Here is a 17,625-nt window from a genome sequence, read left to right on the forward strand (position 1 = left end):
CTCACCACACATCTCCGAGGTGGGTGCTAATGTTCTCCTTCACTGAGAGGAATCCCGCAGAATGACGTCACTAGAGTGAGTTCACAGTCAAAGCTAGCATCTACAGCCAGGCAAAGGTCCACAGTCCTAAACCCCACTGCTCACTCCCCTTCCCTCACAGAGAAGTGTCCCAGGGACCAAAGGAGCTTCAAGGAGGAAGAGGTCATCATCAGTGTCAATCCAACAAAAAAACTGTGGAGCCAGAAGCTCCTGGGCTCCCAAAATGCAGCTTCAGTGGAGGAACTGTGGCAAAAACCAGAGAGCAGATGACAATCCTTAGGAAGAAAAAGAAGGCAATGGGGGCCGTTGGCTTAAATAAAACTCTCTGTCCAAGGAACCAACAGCTAAAGAGACAAGAGTCCACAACATGGGATGTGGGAAGGGGAGGGAAGGAGTGGATCTGTTGGGTCAAGTCTGAGAACAGGACAAACTAGGACAGCAATAAATAATAACCAATGGGGAACTATGATGGAGAGAGAAAAGCAAAAAAGAAGTAAATGCAAGTCAATATCTTTCCCATAAGTTCATGACAGTGAGAGTATCTTATCTGTTAACAAGTAAGGGTTCATCAATAACAAAAAACAAACACCCATATTTAAAAATGGGCAAAAGACCTGAATAGACCTTTCTCCACAGAAGACATTCAGATGGCAAATACACTCATGAAAAGATGCTCAACATCACTAATCATTAGAGAAATGTAAATCAAAACCACAATGAGGGGACTTCCCTGATGGTCCAGTGGTGAAGACTCCACGCTTCCACTGCAGGGGGCATGGGTTGGATCCCTGGTCAGGGAACTAAGATCCCACATGCAAAAAACAGAACGAGATACTAGTTCACACCCACTGGGAAGGCTATTACAAAAACACAACTTTTTAAAAATTAACCAGTGCTGGCAAGTATGTGAAGACATTGGAACCCAACCTGTGCACTGCTGGTGGAACTATAAAGTGGCACGGCACTGTAAAACACAGTATGGCAATTCCCAAAATAAGAAACCCTAGACATACCATATGATCCAGTAATTCTCCTTCTGAGTATAAACCCACGAGAAATGAAAGCAGGGACTTGAACAAATATTTGTACACCCACGTTCACAGCAGCATTATTCACAGTAGCCAAAATGTGGAAACAATAGCCCATTGATGGATGAATGGATAAACAAAATGTGGCATATTCATACAATGGAATAGTATTCAGCCTTGAAAAGGAAAGAAATTCTGACACACTACAACGTGGATGAACCTCGAAGACATGATGCTAAGTGAAACAAGACAGTCACACGAGGACAAATACAAATGGTCAAACCCATAGAGACAGAAGGTAGAATGGTAGTTGTTAAGGGCTGGGGGCTCTGGGGAGAAATGACTGATAACGGGTACAGGGTTTCCTTTTGGGATGATGAAAATGTTCGGCAACTAGATAGTAGGGATGGTTGCAAACCACTGTGCATGTACTAAATATTGTGGAATTGTGGCTCACGTGGTCAATTTAATTTACGTATATTTTACACAAATTTATAAAAAAGAGTTTGAGGGTCAATGAATTGTAAACTCTGCAAAAAAATATATGATGTGGATATTATACTCCAATAAAACTATTAAATAGAAAAAGGAAAGAATCAAGGGTTGAAGGGAAGCCAAGATGAGAGTGAGTGGGAACATGGAGTCCTTTCCATCAGTGTGGGGGAGGTTTGCCCACACTGCCCCACCGTGCCCATGTAGGTGCCCACACATACGTCAAGCAGACTGTGTGTGTGTTGGGGGCAGAGGGGTGAGGGTGGGAGACAGGCGGAACTACAAGTTGGGGAACCACTGTATTAAACAAAATTAAACAGGCTTCTTTAATGCACGACTTTTGGGAAACTTTACAAAGACCATGTGCAGAGTGAACCTCAAGAGAAGATTCACAGGCAGAGTTGCCCAAATTTCTCTGATCTTCGAACAGTATGAAACATATCCCACAGACTAATGAAGACGTTGAACAAACAAAGAACAGACTGACTGCGTGGGGCAACAGCCCAGATGGGGTGGGGCAGCAAGACAGCAAAAGCCATCAGCCCCACGAATCTGAATAACGAACCACATGCAAAATGCCTTTCTAACCTCAGAAGTCTTTTTCTGTAACCATTCAAATCTCCCACATGGTGGTTGGCATCATAGGTTTTCATTAGCCTGAAAAACCTCCTCCGTTTCACCTGATGGAAAAACAAGTACAAACTACAGGTGATCCAAGAAGGAGTTTCAGTTAGACAGTTGTGAGGAGCACGTTAGAAGTCAGCAAAACAAGAACCAGGAAAAGTGGGCATGCGATACTGGATGTAAGTGCTATGCCCTAAGTCTAAAATGGGACGTGTAGATCCGTCAAAGCGTAACGCAGGGGAAATTGCATATTTGCATGCAGTTTCGTTATCTTTCTTATAAATGATGTTCTCGCATGGGAAGCAACTGGTAAACTGACTCTCAGAGCAGAAGCAAAAACGAGATATACAAGAGAATGTGTACAGGGAGAAAAACTTCAATTTTGGGATAATGAATCTTACTTGCACTTTTTTGAGGGGTAAACTGATTAGTTAATAACTAGAAGGAGGGAAACTGGGCATTTTGTCCTTGAGAAAGCCAAATAAGGGTATCCAAAAAATCCAGTTTCAGGATTCTCCAGAAAACTTTGAGAGTTAACTGTGGAGCATTCATGACAGGTTGTATCTATGGAATGTTGACCACCATTCTTCCATCTACACCTACACCTTAATAAGGCCATCTCTCCACCATTTATTTGCCTCATTCAAATTTCTCAGTTCCTTAATTCATGTCCAATTATAGTGGGTACCTCTTTCTTTCTAAAGATTCCAATCACCTGGGCATGGTGCCAGACCTCATACAAAACAGGAATATTGAACACCCACTCCGACTGAAACCTAGTGGGGCCCTGTGGGGCTCCCAGGCATGGAGGCCTTTTTTGTCCCGTGTTTCTTGTAGGCAAGACTCCAGCCTCCATGGCCTGCCCTGAGTTCCAAAGGGCAGATTCGAACAGCTGCTAATCAAGGAAGGAACAGCCGGGAAACCACCCGAAGCAAGATTAAAGGGACCAGAGAAGCTCATCCAGATTAGGAGTCTGACCACCTGAGACCCAGCTCAGATCCTCATCTTGTCAGCAACCCCACCCTTGAACCATTGCCATAAAACTCCTCGCCAAACTCCCCTGGGTTGGGACACATAGTTTTCGTGGGCAGGAGCCCACTGTGTCCCCCTTTGCCTCGCAAAGCAAGAGAGCTATTTTTTTCTACTTCACCCAAAACGCTGTCTCCGAGATTCAATTCGGCACCAGTGTACAGAGAGGCTGAGCTTTCAGCATCATGACCCACTGCTGATGGGTTGAATAATATTAGCAATTATTGATATCATTGCTTAAATGTGTAATAGGGTACCGAGACATTTCTTTCTCTACTTTGTCCACACTGAAATGAAACAATAAGTTCAAATGGGCCAAAATTATACAAGCAACACTCAAATGAAGGGACACAACTCTTGGCATACTCCTTGAAAGTGCTGGTCCAGGAAAAGCACTGGAAACACCAGAACTTTACATGCACAGGTGAATGGGCAGATGAAAGTGGGAAAAGGTGAGGAACTGAAATTCATAAAAGTCTTACTTGTTGCAATTCCCAAGCTGGAGAAAAGTGAACAGAGGTGGTAGGTAGGAAACCTGAGGGAAGTGATCCTCTAGAGCAGCGGTCCCCAACCTTTTTGGCACCAGGGACCATTTTGATGGAAGACAATTTTTCCAAGGACCGGGGTTGGGGGGGGGGTGGTTTGGGGATGATTCAAGCACATTACATTTATTGTGCACTTTATTTCTATTATTATTACATCAGCTCCACCTCAGATCATCAGGCATCAGATCCTGGGGGATGGGGACCCCTGCTCTAGAGTAAAATGAGGGTTAAACCTCCAGGCTTGCCTTCCCAGTTTCCATAGAGAAAGGCAGACCCTTACTGAAAGAAGAATCATTATCTCCCCTCAGAGATAACTCTCCAACAACAACCAGAACTTATCAGAAAGACAAAGGAGATGTTGCAAACAGATTAAAAGGATCAGCTTAATCTGAAAAGAGTTCCTGAAGAAAAGAATTGAGGGACTAGCAGAGAAGAAATACCAGAAGAAATACCAGCTGAAACTTTTTCAGAATGAAGATATGAGTTCTGAAATCAAAACGGCACCGGCACCGTAAGTACCCAGCATGATAAATAAAGATAAATCCACACCTCAACACATCATGGGGGCACTGTGGAACATGGAGGATAAGGAGAAAGTCTCAAAAGCTATCAGAAAGAAAGGCAAATTGTCCACAAAAGCCACACAACTAGACTGACAGAAATTTCTCATGACGGAAGATAATGGAGTGTTATCTTCAAAATGCTGGAAGGAAATTATTGCCAATCTAAAATGTTATACCCAGTTAAACTAACATGCAAATGTAAAGCCATAATTAAGACATTTTCAAGCACACAAATAGTATGAAAGTTTACCACCCATGTAGTATCACTAAAACAATTATTAATGGATGCACTTCAGCAAGATGTCCAAACCCAGACCTACATCCCGGGATATGGGACACAACAATGGCAGAGAAATTGACCAAATTTGTGATTAATAAATTAAGTTGTGTGAATAAATTAATTAATTTTAATTAATTTATGTCCATATAAAGAACTACTATTTCATGTTTAAAAAGTTAAAACCAAACTCTAGAAACAGTTACAAAATAAGGGAGAGAGGGCTTCCCCGGTGGCACAGTGGTTGAGAGTTCACCTGCCGATGCAGGGGACACAGGTTCGTGCCCCGGGTCTGGGAAAATCACACATGCCGCGGAGCGGCTAGGCCCGTGAGCCATGGCCGCTGAGCCTGCGCGTCGGGAGCCTGTGCTCCGCAACGGGAGAGGCCACAACAGTGAGAGGCCTGCGTACCGCAAAAAATAAAAATAAATTTAAAAATAAGGGAAAGAGGTTGTTTGATAATTAAAGTGTGTTAAGGTCCTTGTCATGGTAGGGAAAATGATAGAAATACTGAAAAACTTTAAGTTATATATGGTTAAAATGCATGACTCAAAATTAAGGATAATCACTAAAATAATGCAAATACAGTCTGTAGTTTGCAAATCAGCAAAGGGCTAATATAGAAACATAGAAAACTTTATCAATTCAACAGGAGACAAAAAATGAAGAAAAGAGAACTAAAGAAAAATGGGGACTTCCCTGGTGGCACAGTGGCTGGGAGTCCACCTGCCAATACAGGGGACATGGGTTGGATCCCTGGTCTGGGAAGATCCCACATGCTGCGGAGCAGCTAGGCCTGTGCACCACAAGTACTGAGCCTGCGCTCTAGAGCTCGCAAGCCACAGCTACTACTGAGCCCGCACGCCACAACTACTGAAGCCCGCGGGCCCTAGATCCCATGTGCTGCAACTACTGAGCCCACGCACTGCAACTACTAAAGCCCACATGCCTAGAGCCCATGGTTCGCAACAAGAGAAGCCACCTCAATGAGAAGCCTGTGCACCGCAACAAAGAATAGCGCCTACTCGCCACAACTAGAGAAAGCCCATGTGCAGCAACAAAGACCCAACGCAGCCAAAAATAAAATAAGATTTTATTTTAATCTATAAAAAAAAAGAAAACACTTTGGTAAAGAGAACACTCATGAGAAAATAGAATTCAATCCAAGTACCTCAGAAATCATACTTATTATAAGTGGATTAAACTCATTTATAAACAGAATTTATCAGATTGGGAGAAAAAGTCCATCTATATGCAGGTTCAAATAACACACCCGAAGTAAAGGTACAAAAATAGGTGGGACGGATACCTGCAGTACTAAGCAGTGAGGTGGGCTGGGGGAGATCCCTAGTGCAGCTATTTGAGACAAAGGAGGATTCAAGCCAAAAGTAGCAACTCAACACAGCAGTTCACCATTTAATCTTATAATACAGATCCTTGATATACCTGGAAGCCTTTCACAACACAGCCTCAAAACATACAACACAAAAAAAGACAGTATTACAAGTATAAATTGTGTACTTGGATACAGTATATCCAAGTATTACAAGGATAAATTGTATGTGTACACATTCCTCTCAGAAAGTATAAGACAAGCAAACCAAAAAACAGTAATAATAGTGACTTAATAAAGAAAACTAATGAACTTCATTTAATATATATGTAGAGAAATAAAGAATAAACACTTTTTTTAATTGCACGTGTACCATTTTTAGAATCTAAAAATCAACATAGGGGCTTCCCTGGTGGCACAGTGGTTCAGAGTCCGCCTGCCGATGCAGAGGACACGGGTTCGTGCCCCGGTCCGGGAAGATCCCACATGCCGTGGAGCAGCTGGGCCCGTGAGCCATGGCCGCTGAGTCTGTGCGTCCAGAGCCTGTGCTCCGCAACAGGAGAGGCCACAACAGTGAGAGGCCCGCATACCACAAAAAAAAAAAAAAAAAAACAACAACATAAAAACATAATGGAGAAAAACGTATGTTTTGAAACTTTTAAATTTATATATGAAATAATTTATGGCTGGGACTTCCCTGGTGGTCCAGTGGTAAAGAATTCGCCTTCCAATGCAGGGGATGTGGGTTCGATCCCTGGTCAGGGAACTAAGATCCCACATGCCACGGGGCAACTAAGCCCACATGCCACAACTACTGAGATTGCATGCCTCAACCAGAGAGCCTGTGTGCCACAAACTACAGAGCCCACGTGCCCTGGAGCCTGTGCACCACAACTAGAGAGAGAAAACCTGTACGCCACAACTAGCGAGAAGCCCGCGCGCTAAAACAAAGAGCCCGTGTGCCACAACTAAGACCCACATGGCCAAAAATAAATAAATAATCAAATAAATCAAAATCATAATAATAATTTATGGCTTAAAGAGGAATTCACAACGGATATTTTAAACCAAATAACAATGAAAGAACAACATATTGAAACCTCTGGAATGCAACTAAAAATCACTTAAGAATAAATTTACAGATAGAAAAAGAAGGATTTAAAATAAGTTACACATGTAATTCAAGAAGCTAGTGAAAAGACAATAAACATTAAAAAGGCAAAAACGATGGGGAAATGATATGAGTAGCAATGAATGAAATAGAGAATAAAACAGAGGAGATACCTACATATTCAAAAACTGTTTATTAGAAACACCAATAAAATAAAGTTCTAGCAAGATTTAACCAGAAAAGAGGCACAAATGAATCATATTAAAAATTAAAAAGGTCCATAACCATAAAGAAATAAACATTTTAAATCATAATGGAATATTATGAACAACCTTTATGCAATAAATTTCAACTTAGATGAAATCATATTGTAAAAAAATCACAAATAACAAGGTTCACTGAAGAAGAAATAGAACCTGAATAAACAAACAGTAATTAAAGATATTGTACCTTACCCCACCCTAAAAGACAACAATTCAAAAAGATTTAGATTTAAACGTACAAAATTTAAAGGAACAAAATACTGATAAAAATCTTTCTTTTATACAAGCTGTTTTAGAGAAACAGAAATAAAAATTTCAACTTCAGAGAGCAAAAGTAAAAGAAAAGAAAATTATGAACAATATCTCCTTCAGACATAAATGGTAAAGTTCCTAAATAATATATCAGGTTTCTATTAATATACTATATCAGTAAATTAAATGAAGGAAAAAAATACATGATTATCTCTAGGGATGCAACCAAAAGAACAGAATCAATAAAATTCAGCACTAATTCATGATAGAGAAGGGTATTCATCAAACCCCAATCATAAACATCATACTTAATAGTGAAAATTAAGAGACTTCCCTTCAATGTCAAGATCAAGACAAGAATGTCAATTATCACTGCTTTTATCAAACATTGTACTCAAGGTCCCAGCCAATGCAATAAGACCAGAAAAAGAAATGAGATATAAGAACTGGAAGAAATGAAACTATACTATTCTTATTTACAGAAAATACTGTATCAAACCAAATAGTCTAGATTATGCCACATTAACAAACAACCCCAAAATCTCAGATCTAAATACTGTAAACATTTATTTTCACATAAGCAAAGTCCATTGCTGATCCAGGCTACTTTTGAAGGCAGCTATCCTTCATATGTTGATTTATCATTTTATGCTATTTTTCTTATGACATGTTCATATCAGTATGTGCTTACACAAGCAGAGAATAGAGAGCTGGAAAATCAAGCAGCTGCAATTAAATCTCTTAGCATTCACCACTTCAGCTCCCATTTCACTGACCAAAAAAAGTCATGTGACTGTGCCAAACTTCAAAAGTTTAGAGAAGTAAAACCCTCTCACATGCTAGGAAAACACAAACAACCAAAATATCTAATACAATTTTCTATATAAAATATTCTAGAGAATCTACATATAAACTACTATAACCAATAAGAAAACATATCCAATTTATCAAACATCGGTGTTACTATTGTTAAAAATGCATAACTTCAATCTAGTCCTAAGAAAATGTCAGGCAAATCCAAACGGAGGAACATTCTACAAGATAACTGCCCTGGACTCTTCCAAAATATCAAGTTTGTGAAAGACAAAGAAAGACTGAGGAACTACTACAGATTGAAGGTGATAAGGCGACATAACAACCAAATGCAAAATGGGGCTTTTGGTGGGATCCTGGACCAGAAAAATGACATCAGCAAGAAAAAGGGCAAAATTCAAATAAGGTCTGAAGATTAATTAAGAGTACTGTGTCAATGTTAATTTTCTGATCTCAATAACTGAACTATTAGTGTTAACATCTTACATAACCATGTAAAGGAGAAGCTGAGTGAAAGGTTTACAGGCACTCTCTGTACAACCTTTGCAACATTTCTGTAAGTCTAGAACTGTTTCAAAATGAATACTTTTTAAAGCAGCACAAAAATGAACAAAAATCTCGTTCACAAGGGCATCAAAAACTAGAAGAAAGGTATCAAGGACTAAATCTAACTACAGATGTGCAAGACTGCTATATTTTAAAATGTTATTAAGGAACATTCAATGAACAATGCAACAGATAGCAATATAATAAATAACAAATATAACAAAAGGACATAAACTATGTATAGACATACGATGTTCATAGGTAGAAAGATGCAATATCATAAATATGATTCCATTTCTCCCCATAGCTATAAGATCTAGAAAAGTGGCTTAAAAGAACAAGGTGGGGAAACTTTACAACTAATCTTTAAAACTAATCAATAAATTAGAAATAGTAAGAAACGGCATAGACAAAGCTGAAAACTTACATAGTAATGCCCAGGAATGGCTTCAAATAATTACAGAGTCAGAAGTTAAATATAAGGTGTAGGAACCAAAACTGAGACATCAAATTAAATACTGTGGCCCTAACATTAGTCATTTTATTCCAACAATTCTGCTGTTGCTCAAAATAGTCTGGGCACATTTTGGGTGCAATTGCTTTTAAAACCAAGGTGTTTTTTTTTTAATTCAATAAAAGAAAACCAGTTTTGTTACTTCATTTTCATTCTTGATCCAAAGCATTTTTTTTTTTTTTTTTTTTTGCGGTACACAGGCCTCTCACTGTTGTGGCCTCTCCCGTTGCAGAGCACAGGCTCCGGATGCGCAGGCTCAGCGGCCATGGCTCACGGGCCCAGCCGCTCCGTGGCATGTGGGATCTTCCCGGACCGGGGCACGAACCCGTGTCCCCTGCATTGGCAGGCGGACTCTGAACCACTGCGCCACCAGGGAAGCCCACAAAACAATTTTATACAACATGGTTTTAAGTGCGTGGCACATAAAAGGCAAAAAATAGTAATAGCTATAAGTCCTATGGTACATATTACATAATGGCACTGTTGTAAAACTCTATAGATATGGAACCATCTAATCTCATAACCACCCCCCAATGAAATAAATACCATTATGACCTCTGATTTCAATTGAGGAAACTGATGCAGAGAGAAATTAAGTAACTTGCCCAAGGTCACAGAACAAGTACCTGACAGAGCTGGCATATGAACCCAGGCATTTGGGTCCAGCGTCCAAACTCTTCATCCCTCCATGAATGCATGAATAGATGGCCAGCTACTTCCTTTACCCAACTTGGTCTCACACAACTTCTGGCTCTTTTTCTTCTATTGGGGCTATGGGAAAACATTCAAAGTTAGATATAAAAATTCTGGTTGACGTGTTCTTTCAAATGAGTCTCATTCCACCATATCCATATCCCATAATTCTGGTTTGCAAGGAAGGCCACGTTTATTGTCAAAATCTCTACAAATCATCCGCCCCCCCCCCCCCACACTTCACCTTGTCACTTCAGACACAGGTTCACTCCCTTCGTAAACAAAGAAAAGTCTTGCCAAAACCCACAGGAGACCAGCCACAAAAAACTCAAAGGAGCCTGGCCCTCAGGCCAAGGGCAAAGGAGAAAAGTCTGGAATTAGGAGGGCTGGAAGTAGCCCCTACCCATTCGAGGGGCTTTCCTGGGGGTGGAGAGGTGCAGCAGAGGAGGTCAACAGCACCAGGGCCAAGCTGAGTTTCTCGGCCATTGGAACCAGGACCCAGGAGGAGGATCTAGTTCTGGCAGAGAATCAAGTAAAAATTTGATCAGAGGCTGGGTGAAATAGACAAGCATCCTGAGAAGGCAAAGGACTCCCCTGGGACACCAGTGCCTGGCTCGGAGCCCAAGTCCATGTCCAGGCAGGAGGCAATGGAGACCCTGACACCCTTCCAGAATTGGTCTGAACTGACCTGAGTCTGCGCTTGTCTTCTGCCTGAAGCTGGGCAGGCAGGACGGAGGAAGGAGGGCTGCGCGCTGGTGCCCTGATGAAAGGATGAACTTTGCCACCCACACGAGGAAGTCTGTCCAGGCATGTAGCCTCTCATAAAAATAGACATTAATCGTGGTCCTGGTTTATTCAAAGCACCTACTTAGAAATCATACAGAAGAAAGGGTACCAGTGTCTGGAAGAATCTTCACAAGGACAGCACTGTCCTTGTCAATTTTTTGAGGTGACAACTTAGTGAAATATCTTTACACTCCGAGTTGCATATGCAGGAGTTAAATGTCAGTGGACCTCATATTGAAATCCTCTCTGCACATATCAGAGCTTAATTATTTTTTAAGTTTACCTAACAAAGGAACTATATAAGATGAACTGACTTGAAAAGAGAAAGAAAACATGAAAGGACAGAGGAAACAGGTCTTAATAGATGTGCAACCATTCCTTAAAAGGAAGATATACGTAGACAGACAGATAGATAGATAGGGTGTTTTTTTTACTATGTTAAAAAAAATCTTGTTTCTCTTGTAATAATAACTTATTTCTCTTCTAACTGGACTCTGTACATTTTAAGCCCCTTGACCCACTTTGCCTATCGCCCACCCCACCTCCACCCCTCAATTCCCCACCCCCGGCCTCCGGCAACCACCAATCTGATCTCTATGAGCTCAGTTTTTTGTTTGGTTTTGTTTTAGATTCCACATATTAGTGAGATCATACGGTATTTGTCTTTGTCTGACTTATTTCACCAAAAGGAAGATATTAAATGCTCTCTCTTTGAAACAATTTGCCTATTACTTGTAGCTGTTTCAGAGGAAACACCATAAAAGATGGCCATCTGCCAGACTAGACAACTTAACTGAAATATTTTAGTACATGTAAGGATGGGCAGAATCAGCGTGCATTTAGCCACAAATGTGGTTCTAGGGATTTCCTGTCTATAAGACACTCCACACAGCTGCCATGTCCCACCCCCCAGCGCTCGCTGGAATATGACACTCCCCAGATCTCTATCTTCCTTAAATTCTACTCCTCCATTTCAAGAAGCGGGGGCAGAAATAGTAAATGAGGGAGACAAGGGGATGGGAGGTGATATTAATATTTACAAAGGGTAAAAACATAACAAAGATTTTTTTTTAAGTTTGTCATGCTAATACAAAGGAAGAGTGAAAAATAACTTCACAATATCTGATTACTGCTGATTTGGAAAGGGTTTTGGAAGCTGTATTTATCCCCAACAGGTCAGAAACCTAAAGAAACCAACAAAAAAGTGAAACAGAAACAGGATTTTTTCTTTTTTAAGTTAGATGCAATATTTACCACACATACACACACACACACACACACACACACGACTGGCACAGATATTGCAAAAATGTTGATTATAAAATCTCACCGCACTTAGAAATTATCTAAAGAGCCTCCCTTTCTCATCTCTTCCACAAAGTCAAAACCCTACTAGCACTTGGTGAAAAGATGTCTTTTCATCATATTGTCTGTCAGTCCCTGCACAACGCCCACGCTCTGCAGGAGCTGTCTGTGCAGACTGCTAAGGAGCTGACATTTTTTTTTTTTTAGATCAGTTATTCATTTTAACTGTGAGACATTTCTATCCAATGTTAATTCCCTAATCTTCTGTTTGCACTGTGTCCACCCAATAACCCAACTTCCTGGGTGTGTGATGTGAGTAGGGATAACCCTTCAGAAATATATTGTTATCAACAGCAAGAAATAAACAAATCAGGGCTTCCCTGGTGGCGCAGTGGTTGGGAGTCCATCTGCCGATGCAGGGGACACGGGTTCGTGCCCCGGTCCGGGAAGATCCCACATGCCGCGGAGCGGCTGGGCCCGTGAGCCATGGCCGCTGAGCCTGCGCGTCCGGAGCCTGTGCTCCGCAACGGGAGAGGCCACAACAGTGAGAGGCCCACGAACCGCAAAAAAAAAAAAAAAAAGAAAGAAATCATCCAATGGGCAAAAGATGTGAACATTTTTTCCTAAGAAGACATATGGCCAACAGGTATGTGAAAACATGCACAACGTCAGTAATCATCAGGGACTCATCAGGGAAATGCGAATCAAAACCACAGTGAGATATCACCTCACACCTGTTAGGTTGTCTATTATCAACAGAACAAGAGATAACAAACGCTGGCAAGGATGTGGAGGAAAATGAGCCCCTGTGCCCTGTTCGTGGGAATACATATAGGTGCAGCCACTATGGAAAAGAGTATGTAGGTTCCTCAAGAAATCAGAACTACCACAGGAGCCAGCAATCCCATCTCTGAGTATAAAACCTAAAGGAAATAAAAACATCATCTCAGAGAGCTGTCTAGTCCCATGCTCCCTGCGGCATTATTCACAATAGCCAAGGTACAAACACAACCTAAGTGTGGACAGATGAACAGATAAAGAAAACATGGGGGGACTTCCCTGGCGGTCCAGTGGTTAAGACTTTGCCTTCCAGTGCAGGGTGTGCAGGTTCCATCCACAGTGTGGGAGCTAATATCTCACATGCCTCGTGGCCAGAAAACCAAAACATAAAACAGAAGCAATATTATAACAAATTCAATAAAGACTTTAAAAATGGTCCACATCAAAAACAAAAATCTTCAAAAACGAAAAGAAAATGTGATACACACATAGGAATGATGGAATGGAATGTTTTCAGCCTTAAAAAAGAAAAAATCCTGCCCTTTGTAACAACATGGATAACCCTGAAGGGCATTATGCTAAGTGAAGTAAGCCATAGGGAGAAAGACAAATGCTGCAAATACTGCATGGTATCGCTTACACGGGAAGCTTAATTTTTTTTTTTTTTAAGTGGAAATCATAGAGAGTAAAAGAGTGGTTGCCAGGCGCTAGAGCGTGAGGGAAATAGAGCTCCTGAGGATCTACTGCACACCAAGGTGTCTATAGCTGGTGACACTGTATCGGATAACTGAAATTTGCTAAGCGGTTAGAACATAAACGCTCTCAACAACAAAGGTAAATTTTTTAAATGAATACACTGTTGGACCAACTTGGATCACATCTAGTCTGTAACCACTGCCTTAATGTGCAAAGAAGAAAGAAAGAGGTCAAACCCAAGCCCGCCGTAGGCGCTCCTCGGAAGTGCGCTGGAGGGGAAATCCGCCCGGCCCCGGCCGCCGCCCCCAGCTCCCCCGGCCCCGCCCGCGCTCCCCGCGCGCCCGCTCGGCCCTGCCGGCCCTCACCGTGCGCCCAGCACTCCCCGCGCGGAGCCGGTGCAGCCGCGGGAGCTCAGAGCCGCATTGCAGCCGTCCGCGGAGCAGCGGGTCGAGGCCCAGCGCGGCTGTCCCCTCCGCTAGGCATTTAGGAGGTGGGAGGAGCGGCGCGCCGTGCGCACGGGAAATTTGGCGGGTGGGGGGGCCGGGGGGGGGGGGGGGGGCGCGCGGGGGGGGCTGGGGGCACGCCGCCGCCGGGGCGGCCGGGGGGGGGGGGGGGCGCCCTCCCCCCCCCCCCCCCCCTCCTCCCCCCCCTCCCCCTCCCCCTCCTCCTCCCCCCCGAGTCCCCGCCAGCGCCCCGCGCGGGGCTTCGGTAAGTGGCGGTACCCCCGCGCCGAGCGCCAGGGGAGGCGGCAGGCACGCTCTGACTCGTTCCTCTTTGGTCGCCCCCAGGGGAAGAACATCTTTCACGGAGCACCAGACATTCACGACGGTGGAGTTTGCTCCGATGCCCCTCAGGCCGGGGCTTTGCGTTTACCGTCCTGCCCTCCCTGGAGACGATCCCAAAGTTAACTTCGAAAACGCTCTCCGTGCGGGGAGAAGCCCCGCGGTCCAGCACTTCCTAAACCCCAGAGGCCTCCAGAAAGAAGTCCCTCCCCCCGCCTTTCAGAAAAGAGATGCTATTTTCATAGCAAACAACTTGGTTATGAGCAGAGTCAAGGTCAGACGACGGAATGGGGAGTTAGGGGGGCTCTTAAAACCTTAGGACGGCCGAGCGAAGCAGGCTGTATCCCCATTCCCACTTCACAGATGAGGAAACAGGCGCGGGAAAGTTAAGGGGCGTGCAGCGGCTGAGGGGATGAGCAGCGAGATGGATGAGAAGATGCCGGTGGGCACCCAGCTCCCTCTGGCAGGGAAAAAATCGCTGGCTAGAGATTCATGTGCGAAAATATACATGTACGCTTGTTAAGAGCTGCGGACACGTCATGGATCATCTCATTCATCTCAACCCTGGCCGCACATTAAAATTGCCTGGGAAAGTTTTAAAATTCCAAACGTTCAGGCCCTACCCCAGGCCAAAGGAACTGACTTCTTTTCCTTAATCTCATATCTGCAGTAACGTCAGAACAATGCCAGGCCTTCTTTTGCCACGGTTAGCATGTGATCCTTCTTGCGCAAAGATGAAGTGAGCTCTTCTCGGGGGGAGGACGAAGACCACCCGATACTTGGTGAGCTACAGCGCCAGAGCCTGAAAGGTGCAGAACCCTTGCTGAGCTGGAGAGAAAGGAAGTCACAGACACCCGCCCCCGCTCCGAGATCCAGTGGGCGGAGCTGAGCTGAGGGTGGCTGGCGAATGCCCCGTGAAGAGGCTGATGAGACAGGAGTCAGCGCTGAGAGCAGGGTGGCGTGGCGCGAACACCAGCCTCACTCGGTTGATGCAGCTCGTTTCCTGCGGTAACCAAATGAGCCTAGCAGCTGAGCGCTGATGGTCTGGCGCAGCCAGGCGGATGCAGCTTCCACAGCCTTTAGGTGAGGCGGCCAGAGCCCAGGGGTGAGTGAGGAAATGCCTGGCCTCCCCAGGCATCCCTGTCCTCTCCCTCCCCCAAGCCCCTCTCAGTCTCGCGCTCCGTGTCTTGTGCCTCCTCTGTCCAGCGTTGGTACCAAGCCACGCCTGTCACACACACACACCTCAGCTCACCTCAGCTCAGAGGGCTCTAGGCCTCGCTTCTGGTATCCCGAGGGGCTGTGACACAGGGCAGATGTTTTTTAATCGAGGAGAGCAAGGTGGGTCCAAGACCTAGAGAAAAGGGTCTGGGGAGGATGGGACTGAGTGGTGGAAAGCCAGTGTCCCCTGAGATTGCAATGATGAAAAGCCATCCAGGCAGAGGGAGGGCTGAGACACGAATCTGCCTGCCCGTGGCTCAGTACTACCGTGTGGTGACACTGGTCAGTGTGCGCGAATCACGTAGCTCTGGTTACACATGTCGGGAAAATGAAAGCACCATCCCCGGAGCAGAGCTCACTGAGGTTGGCTGGTGTTTGCTAAGCTCCGGGAGGACCCGGGTAGTGGCTGCTCTGTCCCCTTCACCGCGGGGTGGGTCTTACCTGTGAGTCACGCACAGCACTCCCCTTGAGGAAAGGATTTTGCAGAAGCAGAGGCAGCTCTGCCCCATGTCCCCCACCTCCACCCCACACCCTCTCCGCAGCAGGGGACCCGTGACTGCCAGTCGTAGGCTGCTGAGACCCAAAACAAGGGTTCCCAACCTCAGCACCACGGACATTTGGGATCACAGTTGTGAGGACTGTCCCGTGTGTTGCAGGATGTCTAGCAGGAACCCTGGCCTCTCCCAACTAGATGCCAGGCGTGTGCATGCGCAGACACATGGTTGTCTCCAGACGTTGCCATGTGTCCCAAAGGGAGCGAAGTTGGCCCTGATGAAGAAGCACTGCTCTAATAAGAAGGAAGGGGACCCAGTGCCCCACAAATACTGCAGAACACGTATTATTTATCAGTGATGGCCCCATGGAAAGGGGCTGTTTCTCAGATTGGAAGCCTTCACTACAGAACGGGGCCCCTGGCCAAAGTCCACTTCGTCCGGTCACAGCATCCTTCCTGTGCTCCTTGAACAGGCCGAGCTCATCCCATGGCAGGGTCTGGGCACCTCCTCTTCCCTCTGTCTGGAGTGCTCCTCTGCCGAATATCCATGGGAAGGCCACCTCATCCCCGGCAGAGGCTCGGCCTGGCACGCAGTGGACGCTTGAACCGTACTTATTGGATAGACAAGTGGGAGGATAGACAGGGGGCAGAGATGTGCACAGGGGCTGGAGGGCGTGGAGAAAGCTCCGTTTACGCTGTTGGCTTGGGTCTGGGCGTTATGGGAAGCAGGGGGCAATCCTTACCCTCCTTGGTGATCACAGCGGGTGGAGGTAGTGCCTACTTCTCACTCATCTCAGACAGGGGACAGCTGCCCCAAGCGGGAAGTCCTGCACTTCCGATAAAGAACCCGGTGGAACCAGCACCGTGACTCACACAGTCCCGGGGACCCGCATGGAAATTTACAGAACAGACCAGAGTTTCTTTGAGGCCTGGAAAACGGTGCTCCTGGGGCATCCACTACACTAATTAGAGTGATTGTGCCGGGGGAGGTGTTTCAGGCCAGCAGCAGTTTTCTGAAGCGTTAAGCAAAGCTCTCAGGGAGCAAGGTGAAGGGTTGTGGGAATTGATATCCCGAGCTCCGAGGAAGTGGCTGAAATTGGCTCGGGATCTGGTGTATGTGCTGGCTGTGTGAGGCCTCAGTGAGGAGATCCTGGCTACAGCCAGGTTGGCCCATGTGGTCCTACAAGGCTGTGGCCAGTCACACCCTACATACTGGGATATTAGGGCCGCCCCTCATTCTTATAAGTAGATGGGACCCCACCTTCCCAGACAATGAAGGGATTCACGCTCCGAGTGAGTCCAGAAATGGCAGTCTACCCCGGTCTAAAGAGGGTCGGGTTAGGCAGAAGGGCTGAGTTCCGATGACCCCGGCCACCTCTGAACAGATAGAGCCCTTCAGCCCTTAGGCCACAGCCGGAGTGTAGTAAACAGTGTATGAACTCG

The 17,625-nt window shown here is 45.0% G+C and overlaps 2 long non-coding RNA genes across 3 annotated transcripts in view; one reads left to right on the forward strand and one right to left on the reverse strand.

The window, feature by feature from the left end:
* LOC113613371 (uncharacterized) overlaps nucleotides 1-14,151 on the reverse strand; it is a 77,566-nt gene extending 63,415 nt beyond the window's left edge. The window contains exons 1-2 of the long non-coding RNA XR_003430230.1: nucleotides 14,055-14,151; nucleotides 10,056-10,200 (exon numbers count right to left, since the gene is read on the reverse strand). This is a non-coding gene — a long non-coding RNA (uncharacterized LOC113613371). The remainder of the gene's footprint in view (nucleotides 1-10,055; nucleotides 10,201-14,054) is intronic.
* Nucleotides 14,095-17,421, forward strand: LOC113613309 (uncharacterized). 2 transcript variants are annotated; one of them, XR_003430199.1, is made up of 3 exons: nucleotides 14,115-14,220; nucleotides 14,478-15,479; nucleotides 16,346-17,421. It is a non-coding gene; the product is annotated as an uncharacterized LOC113613309 (long non-coding RNA). The 2 variants fall into 2 exon arrangements; XR_003430181.1 differs by having other exon boundaries at nucleotides 14,095-14,220; nucleotides 14,478-17,421.
* Nucleotides 17,422-17,625: the final 204 nt, after the last annotated feature.

Source organism: Aethalodelphis obliquidens, unplaced genomic scaffold (assembly GCF_003676395.1).
Source record: "Aethalodelphis obliquidens isolate GAN/ISIS:26980383/991018 unplaced genomic scaffold, ASM367639v1 scaffold1, whole genome shotgun sequence".
NCBI classification, from domain to species: Eukaryota; Metazoa; Chordata; class Mammalia; order Artiodactyla; family Delphinidae; genus Aethalodelphis; species Aethalodelphis obliquidens.